This window comes from Lagenorhynchus albirostris, chromosome 7, assembly GCF_949774975.1.
Source record: "Lagenorhynchus albirostris chromosome 7, mLagAlb1.1, whole genome shotgun sequence".
In the NCBI taxonomy this organism is placed as follows: Eukaryota; Metazoa; Chordata; class Mammalia; order Artiodactyla; family Delphinidae; genus Lagenorhynchus; species Lagenorhynchus albirostris.
Genome location: NC_083101.1, coordinates 28,671,656 through 28,680,709, shown reverse-complemented (window position 1 = coordinate 28,680,709; position 9,054 = coordinate 28,671,656). Strand labels below are relative to the sequence as shown.

Genomic DNA, 9,054 nt, shown 5'->3' with positions numbered 1-9,054 from the left:
TTTTTTTTTTTTTTTTTTTTTTTTTTGCGTTACGTGGGCCTCTCACTGTCGTGGCCTCTCCCGTTGTGGAGCACAGGCTCCAGATGCACGGGCCCAGCCGCTCCCCGGCATGTGGGATCCCCCCGGACCGGGGCACGAACCCATGTCCCCTGCATCAGCAGGTGGACTCTCAACCACTGCGCCACCAGGGAAGCCCAATAAGAAGGTTTTTTAATTAAAAAAGTAAAATAAATAAAACTGTAATGAACAATAACCACTCTCACATTTTAATCTCTGTGTATTTGGGAGACAATTCACATCAGCAAGAAAATAAATCTCGCCCTTTTGGGGCCATCGCTGAAGCGCTAGCGGCCAAAATGAAGTTCAATCCCTTTGTGACTTCTGACCGAAGCAAGAACCAGAAAAGGCATTTCAATACACCTTCCCACATTCGCAGGAAGATTATGTCTTCCCCTTTTTCTAAAGAGCGGAGACAGAAGTACAATGTCCGATCCATGCCCATCCGGAAGGATGATGAAGTTCAGGTTGTACGAGGGCACTACAAAGGGCAGCAAATTGGCAAAGTAGTCCAAGTTTACAGGAAGAAGTATGTCATCTACATTGAACGAATGCAGCGGGAGAAGGCTAATGGCACAACATGTGGGCATTCAACCCAGCAAGATGGTTATCACCAGACTAAAACTGGACAGAGACCGCAAAAAGATCCTCGAACGTAAAGTCAAATCTCGCCAAGTAGGAAAGGAAAAGGGCAAATATAAGGAAGAAACAATTGAGAAGATGCAGGAATGAAGTAATCTTGTATACAACTTTCATTAAAAACTGTTAAAATGAAAAAAAAAGAAAAAAAAGAAATCTCTATACTTATCTCTTCTATGAAAAAGTTTCGTAGGAAAAGTAAGAAGGAAAGTGATATGGCAACGTCTTTGCCAGTTCAGAATAATGACACGAATGAATCTTCATGAAGGTACTTGAGATGCAGAATCAGGAAGTGGGGGGGCTGTCCTAAGTGGGAAAGTCTGAGGACGAGCAGCAGCCTTAATCCTACACATTCAAAAGCCCGTGGGATGGATGATCTACAGTCTTTCAGGGAAGTTTCATCCGCCTTGTGAAGATGTGGGAATTCTTCTCAGTACCTGTGGTGTGACTTAGATGTCAACTAAGAGAACCTAATATTTGAGACTGAAATTAAAATGTCTCAAAATCAAATTTGCCTGTCATAGGATCACTTAATTATTGTCTCATCTCTCCGGAGATTCTAAGTGGTATGGGGGATCTGGGTTTCTCCCCTCCAGCAGAACCATTCACATTATGGTCTGCAAAGATGTCCCCTGTAACATGAATAGACAATGCTTTCCCATCAAGCATTCTCAACACAGATGATATCACTCCCAAGAGGGTGAAAATTTGTTCTTTTTGATGGGGGGCAGGTAAGGGAAGGAACAAAAAAATCTTACTCTTTTAGGTATGAAGCACAGATACATGTACAGTACATAAAAGACACACAGCATATCTGTGATATTAAAATTTCATGAGAAAGCAATAAGGAAAAAGACTCCTGGAGGCTCCTGACTGTTTTACATGTACATAGAATATGACGTGTATGGCGTCTCTTGATGTGCAATATGGTGGCCCAGGGTGAAAAGGGGAGAGATTTATGACTTTCCTGAGTCATGTTAGGCTCTGAGCATCTGCTTCCCTTGAATTGAATAACTTTATAAATCACCCCTCTATGGCATGCATTGTGTCCCCCTTTCTTCCAGTGTCACCCTAAATTTGAACGCCATTCCTTTTCTAATCCCTTTAAAAGAGGTAGGAAAAAACCCATCATTCTCCTATCTGCTCCTTGGTTCATAAACAAAGTCTATGGCAATTTCAAAACTGGATAAAAATAAAAAGATGTTGTATTCTTCGTGTAGCCCTTCCTATTCTCCTTATCAGAAGTGAGTTATCTCATCTCTTTACACCCTAGCAATTATTTCTGCACCTCAAAAATTATATTCTTTAGATCAATTATTCTTTTCAGATCAATATACATCTTTTCTTACTCTTCCTGCTACGGCCCAAACCTCCTAGTGTCAGAAACCATATCTTATTCATCATCATAGCCTCTTCCATGCCTTGTCTGATGCCTTAGCTAACATATCAATCAACTCCATATAAATCTGGGTGTGGGGAGAGGTGGGTGGAGTTGGGAGCAAAAGAAGCTTTTAATAATGTCAAATTTGAAATGAATAATGACTCATAAAAAGGTTATATTAAAAGGTAGCCATTCTGCTCCAAAGTACACGCCAGATATTAGGAATTATCCCGCTTATGATAATCACAGTAGTTTCCCTGGGGCTTGGTATTTTCTCAAAATCTTCAAATGCATGTTTGCAACCACTAACCAGCAAGCAAAAGATTTCCCTAAAACTAGAACATCAGAAAAGGAATGAAGAGAATGACTGACTTAAAGAATGTGAACCCAGTGTAGCGACCTGTAAACACTACAGAGATTCAGCAAAAACTTAAGAGAACTTTAGAGCAGTAGCTGGGAGTAATGCCAATGCCAAATTTTGATCACATCTCAGACTGAGGGTCTCATCAAAAAGGGGGAATTGAGGAACTTCCCTGGTGGTTCAGGGTTTAAGACTCTGTGCTCCAACTGCAGGGGGCATGGGTTTGATCCCTGGCTGGGGAACTAAGACCCCGCAAGCCGCATGGTGTGGCCAAAAAAAAGGGGGGGGGATTGATAAAAACAAGACAACAGGCCCCAAATGGAGTCACTTATGCTAAGCCCCACCTCACCAAACTGAGACTTAATTACAGTTTTGGCTCTCCCAGAAATGCAATCTTAAATCAGTCAATCAGGAATCGCATAATCAGCTCTAGTTAAGTAACCTGCCCGATAGACCCCATCCCTTAAAGGAAAGTGACATTGCTGCCAATCTACTTTTTGCTAGTAGAACATCCTTGTTCGTGCTCCCTTCCGCCTATACTCTCCTTGGAGCTCCTTTCCATTTGTTAGGTTGGATGCTGCCTGATTCATGAATCATTGAATAAAGCCAGTAAGATCTTTAAACTTTTTTAAAATAAAAGTAAAAGGTAGCCATTCTGTTAGGGAAGGAATAATGTATATTTGTGATCAAACTGACTCAATGCAACTTCAGCTATAAATTATAAGACAGAAGATAAAATGTAAAGATGAGAAAGGTAAAGAAACATATGTGCATAATTCTTCAAACAGTAAGTAACAAAGAGATATACAGGGAGACCTTGAGTGGCAGACACTGAGCAGACATCCACATGGTGCTGTGGGCAGTTTCAAGGGAACAGAGTCCAGCTCTGTGTTGTATAGGAAATTAGCTTTATTGATGGCTTTTTGTATCAATTTGATCTACCTCTAATATCTACCCCATTTCAGTCCTGTGTCTCTCTATATTGCTTCCCCCCAAAGTCTGCAATCTTCAGAACCCAATTCTTACTTTCTCCTTAGTTTAATTAATTTAAATACATTCACGGAGTGTCTTATATGTTTCAGGCTATTTGTAAGGCATGAGGAGTACACAGGAGTGCAAGACACATCCCCAGCCTTCAGGAGGACTTCACAGAGGAGATGGCTTTGAACACGGCTTTGAAAAATAAGTTTGAAAAATAAGATTAGGAAGAGAAAGGGAAGAAAGGTATTTCAGGCCCAGGGAATAGCACATAGAAAAGCTCAGAGTCGGGGCATGAACTGTGTGCTCAGGCACTAGATTAACACCGTTTGTCTAAATCACGCCGGAGGTATGAGGAGGAAAGATGCTTGTGGGAACTCAGCATAAGTGAGGACTTATGCTCTGTTGGCTGCCTAAGAAAAACCTGCCTTTCAGAGTTCGTTTCTAGTGAATCTCCGTTTCCTCTGCCTTTCAACTCTAATCCTGAATGTTCCTTCAGTTGTTTCCTAATTCTAATTAAGTGGCATTTGGTATCTCAGGGGAGAAAAGTCATCTCTCTTTTACAGACCAATAATTACTATGGTTAATTAGCTTATATTTATAAAGACAATGCATGCCTAATTACATCAAATATAGCTCCTACTTAATCAATTAATTATTGAAGCAAGCATTTTGGGACATATACTCTGTATCTAGAATAGTTTAGTTATTAAGCCTGTGGACTCAGGAATTGAACAATTTATTTACCATCTCTAAATCTCACTTTTTTATACAGACCAATAATTACTATGCTTAATTAGCTTATATTTATAAAGACAATGCATGCCTACTTACATCAAATATAGCTCCTAGTTAATCAATTAATTATTGAAGCAAGCATTTTGGGGCATATACTCTGCATCTAGAATAGTTTAGTTATTAAGCCTGTGGACTCAGGAATTGAACAATTTATTCACCATCTCTAAATCTCACTTTTTTTAACGTTTACAGTGAGAATAACTGTATTTATCTCACAAGATAGTTTTGAAAATTAAGATAATTCTTATTACACATTTGTGTTGACTGCTTTCCATTTTCCGTCTCCCCTCTTTGCTCTGACTGACCCATTCTCTATCCTTTTCTACCCCCTTCTGTGCCCTAAGGCTGATCCTTACACATTGCATCACCCAGACTCCCTGGCTGCCTAGTTTCTGGTTGTTTCTGGTCAATGCAACACACTGAAAGGAGACAGGAGAAAAGGAGAAGCAGTTGGTCTTTCTTCTTTGCTTTCTCTCTGCCTAAGTGTCCTGGTTCTGGCAAATTATGGCAATAGATCTGACCCTCCTTCTTCTGTCCCACGGCCCCTCCTCCAGGGTGCCAGCTCTTACTGGGCCATTGCAACTCTATTCTTCCTTGTGTCCTTCAGACCTAAGTATCATAATGAATGGCTTTTGCCTATTTCTACTCCTGGCTGCTTCAGCATCCATGGTTAGTTCTCTTAACTTTGCCCAGTCCTCTGTAAATAGTCCCTTTATTAAAGACGCTTGAGTTCAAACCATCTGAGTGGAATTTCGTTTCTGGAAAGAACCTTGACTGATGTGGTATGTTACCAATTGTGTGTGCCTCTTACACTTAGTTTATGCTCACTAAATAAATATGAGCTATCTTCATTCATTTTTTTGGTTAGTTTTGTTTGGTAAGTGTCTTTTCTGTGCTAAGTTCAATAAACATTACTTAAATGTATTGTTACCTTATTCGGTCTCAAACATCCACATTACTTGGTGGTTTGTGGATCTGAGACAGACATCTATCGATCTGAGACTTAAGCCATGAAGGCAATGAACATTTCTATGGAGACCTTTCTCCTCTACGTTTCTGAACATATTAAGAAATAGAGTTTGGAAGTATCAAAACATCAGCTCTATTTTTTTAAAAATTTTATTTATTTATTCATGGCTGTGTTGGCTCTTTGTTTCTGTGCGAGGGCTTTCTCTAGTTGCGGCAAGTTGGGGCCACTCATTGCGGTGCGCGGGCCTCTCACTATCGCGGCCTCTCTTGTTGCAGAGCACAGGCTCCAGATGCGCAGGCTCAGTAATTGTGCCTCACGGGGCTAGTTGCTCCGCGGCATGTGGGATCTTCCCAGATCAGGGCTCGAACCCGTGTCCCCTGCATTGCAAGGCAGATTCTCAACCACTGCGCCACCAGGGAAGCCCTCAGCTCTATTTTTGGTAAATAATCAGCTAATAGACTTACTGCAGGGAGGGGCCAGGAGAGGAGAAGGTAATGAATATATGAACATAACCTTTATGTTCCTTACAGAAGCCAGTGACCCTGGTGACCTTCTCCCATTCAGTTAAGGCCTTCCTTCTGTGGGGAGCATGAGTGAGGCGGGGAGGCCAGAATAGTTTCTCCTAATACTTTCAAGAGAATAATAGTCTTTATTTCATGGTCAGATGCAGGGATCATGGAGTGAGGAAGAAGATTGTTCTTCCTATAATCAGGAATTGAGGGAAAATACTTTTAATATTCAAATTGTCTCAATAAGAAAATGCCTGTTGGAAATCTATGTTCATGGAACTCAACACTAATGAGTTGGTGGCCATCCAGACTGAGCTGGAAATTGCCCATTGGAACCGATGGAAACTTAAAATTGTATATCATGGTTTTATACCACCATCTTTCCTGTACACCATAGGATGCTCTCCTCCACCACTCCTGCTCTGCCTGTGACTCTGAGGCATTGCTGCTGAGCTATTTCATGCCCAAGGGTACAGAGACTACACTCTTTTCAGAATATCAAGGAAAGTAGGTTCTTGGGAGACCGTGTTCCACTCTGTAGCCAGGCTAGGAAAAGAAGCATATCTGTTGGTGATGACAATGTTAAAGGTGACAGTGATGCAGGAAAAGACTCTAATTCCTGAGGCAAAGAAGTTGAAGGCAGAACTTGGAAAAAGAAGTGGCCTCAAGCCCAAAACTGCAAAGTCTACAAGGCTGTCTGATGCTTATCCTTGAGAGCCTGAAGCTGTCTTGCACTTGTGCCTCCTCTGGGCGAGAAAGTGCACGTTTCCAAATGCTGGAAGTGGGATGGAATCCTTGAGGTTCCCTCTGACCTATATTTTGTGATCATTCTTTCAGGAATCAATCATGAATTGCATTTCTGCAATTCTGTTTGAATTGGCGGTTATATAAAGGATATATGCATTCTTCCCACATTGATCCAACAGACTATAAAAATAGACAAAGCTCTTTTTTTTTGTTTGCTTACTTTTTGGAAGTTGAGTAAATGTGACAGAGCTGCTCAAGTGTACGAATGAATGGACACAACTCTTCTTGGTTGTAAAATCTTCTGATGTCTTGTTTCTGTTTTCATTATCAATTGCAGCACTGCTGAATAAAATGTAAGACTCTCAAATATATTAATTCATTATTGGTATAAAAAATCAATATTTCAGGCCTGAAATCTCATGACAATAGCACATAACTTATCTTCTTGAATGAGCAAAAATGTGTAATTATTTTACCCCTAGTGTTTCCAACATTGAAAATTTATTCTTACCTAACAATTTTAGTTCAGGGGCTTGAAATTACTTAATCTCTACATATAGCATCCCATTTGCACCATATATTGATTCTGGTAACTTTTCACACCTATTGATTATCCAATTTCCCAAATTAAATTGAACATATTAAATAAACGTATCAGAAAACAAAAATATAATAATTTTTAAATTATACAAAAAAACATGAATGTACTCACAGAAGTAAAAATTCACTCTAGCAAAATTAAAGGAAAAAAAAACTAAAGTCTCTCATCATCCAGTTCCCACCCTTCTACAGTATTATTTCCTTCTTTGGCTATTGTTAATAGTTTCCTCTGTAGGTGTTCTGAATTACACACACATACACACACGTATATACATATAGGTGTATATATACTCACATATAAATACACATTTTTATTAAAAATATTACTGCAATGAATGCACTGTTATATAACCTGCTTTTTTCATTTAACAATACTATGTAGGAATATCTCTCATTCTTTTAAATAGAATGGTATTTTATAGAAAACCTATTCCTCTATTGATGGGTATTTAGGTTGTATTTACCTTTTGTTTTTATTCACTCAATCATTCAACAAATTTTTATTGATTTGCTCTTATGTGCCAAATTTCTTCTAGGAGCTCTGGCTAATAGTGAACAAAACAAATATAGTCCCAGCCCTTCAAGAGCTTAGATTCAAGTCGGGGAAACAGAAAAAGAGTCAACAACTAATGACATAATTACAAATTGTGTTAAATGTCATGAAATTAACAAAGAGGGAACAGAGATAGAGAATAATGGGTGGGCCCATGTTAAATAAGGTATTCAGGAGAGACTTCTGTGAAGAAGTAATATTTGAGATCCAAAGGACAAGGAAGAATACATTTGAAAAGTGGAGAAAGGAGCCTTTCAAGCAAGGCGATAGCATGTGCAAATGCCCTGTGGCAGGACCCTGACGTGTTTAAAAAAAGAAAGAATGTCAGTGGTCTAGGGGATGCTAGAGAGGCAGAGAGTGCTACAAGCTGCTCCAAAGGGACCAGATAGTGAGGACCAGATGGTGCAGCACCTTATATGCCACAGTAAGATGTTTAGATTTTATTCTATACAAAATACGAAGCCATGAGGCAGTGACTTTACATAAAATTATGTATTTCCTTCAGCTTTATTGAGATGTAATTGACATATAACATTATATAAGTCTAAGGTGTACAATATTATGATTTAATACACATATATATTACAAAATGGTTACCACAATAAGGTTAGTTAGTTACCATATTGTGTGTGGGGGGAGGGGTGAGAACATTTACGGGCTACTCTCTTAGCAAATTTCAAGTATATAATATAGTATTGTTAACCATAGTCACTATGCTTTACATTATATCCCCAGAACTTATTAATCTTATGTTAAATTTTTTTTCCCACTTGACTAATCTCCCCATTTTGACTACCCCCAGCCCCTGGCCACTACCCTTCTACTCTCTGTTTCTATGTGTTTAGCTTTTTTAGATTCCATGTATGAGTGAAATTATACAGTCTTTGTCTTAATCTGATTTACTTCACTTAGCATAATGCCATAATGTATTTTTAAAGCTCTTTGGCTACTATGTAGAGAATGAACTAGATGGAGTCAAGAGGGGAAAACAGGAAGGGTGACTACAGCTAAAAATTGTGGTAGAACTGACCAACTACAATAGTTGACTTTTTCCAATTCAGCTAGGCTCCAAATTATGGGATTTCCAGTCAGAGTGCAGGCATGAGGCAGAGAACATTTCATATGCTATATTTCATTCCCTCTCTGTATGGAGATAGACTCTCTGTAGCCTGATTTTGCTAACAGGTTATGGTATGTCGCAGAAGTGCATTTTGAGAACAGCAACAAAGTAAATAACTGACGCTTTGGGATTTTTTTGGTAATAAGCCCACACATGCTTTCTAGGTCTCTGAGTTTCCAAATAAATATAAAGAGTATGTTAAAAACCTCACCTTAAAATTTTGTTTAAACCATAGTAAAATACACATAACCTTAAATTTATCACCTAACCATTGTTAAGGGTACAGTTCAGTGGCACCAGGTACATTCACATTGTTGTGCAACTATCACAACATCCATCTC

At 39.1% G+C, this 9,054-nt stretch overlaps 1 pseudogene; it reads left to right on the top strand.

Moving 5' to 3' along the window:
- The first annotated feature begins 334 nt into the window (after window positions 1-334).
- Window positions 335-839, top strand: LOC132522815 (large ribosomal subunit protein uL24-like; annotated as a pseudogene).
- Window positions 840-9,054: the final 8,215 nt, after the last annotated feature.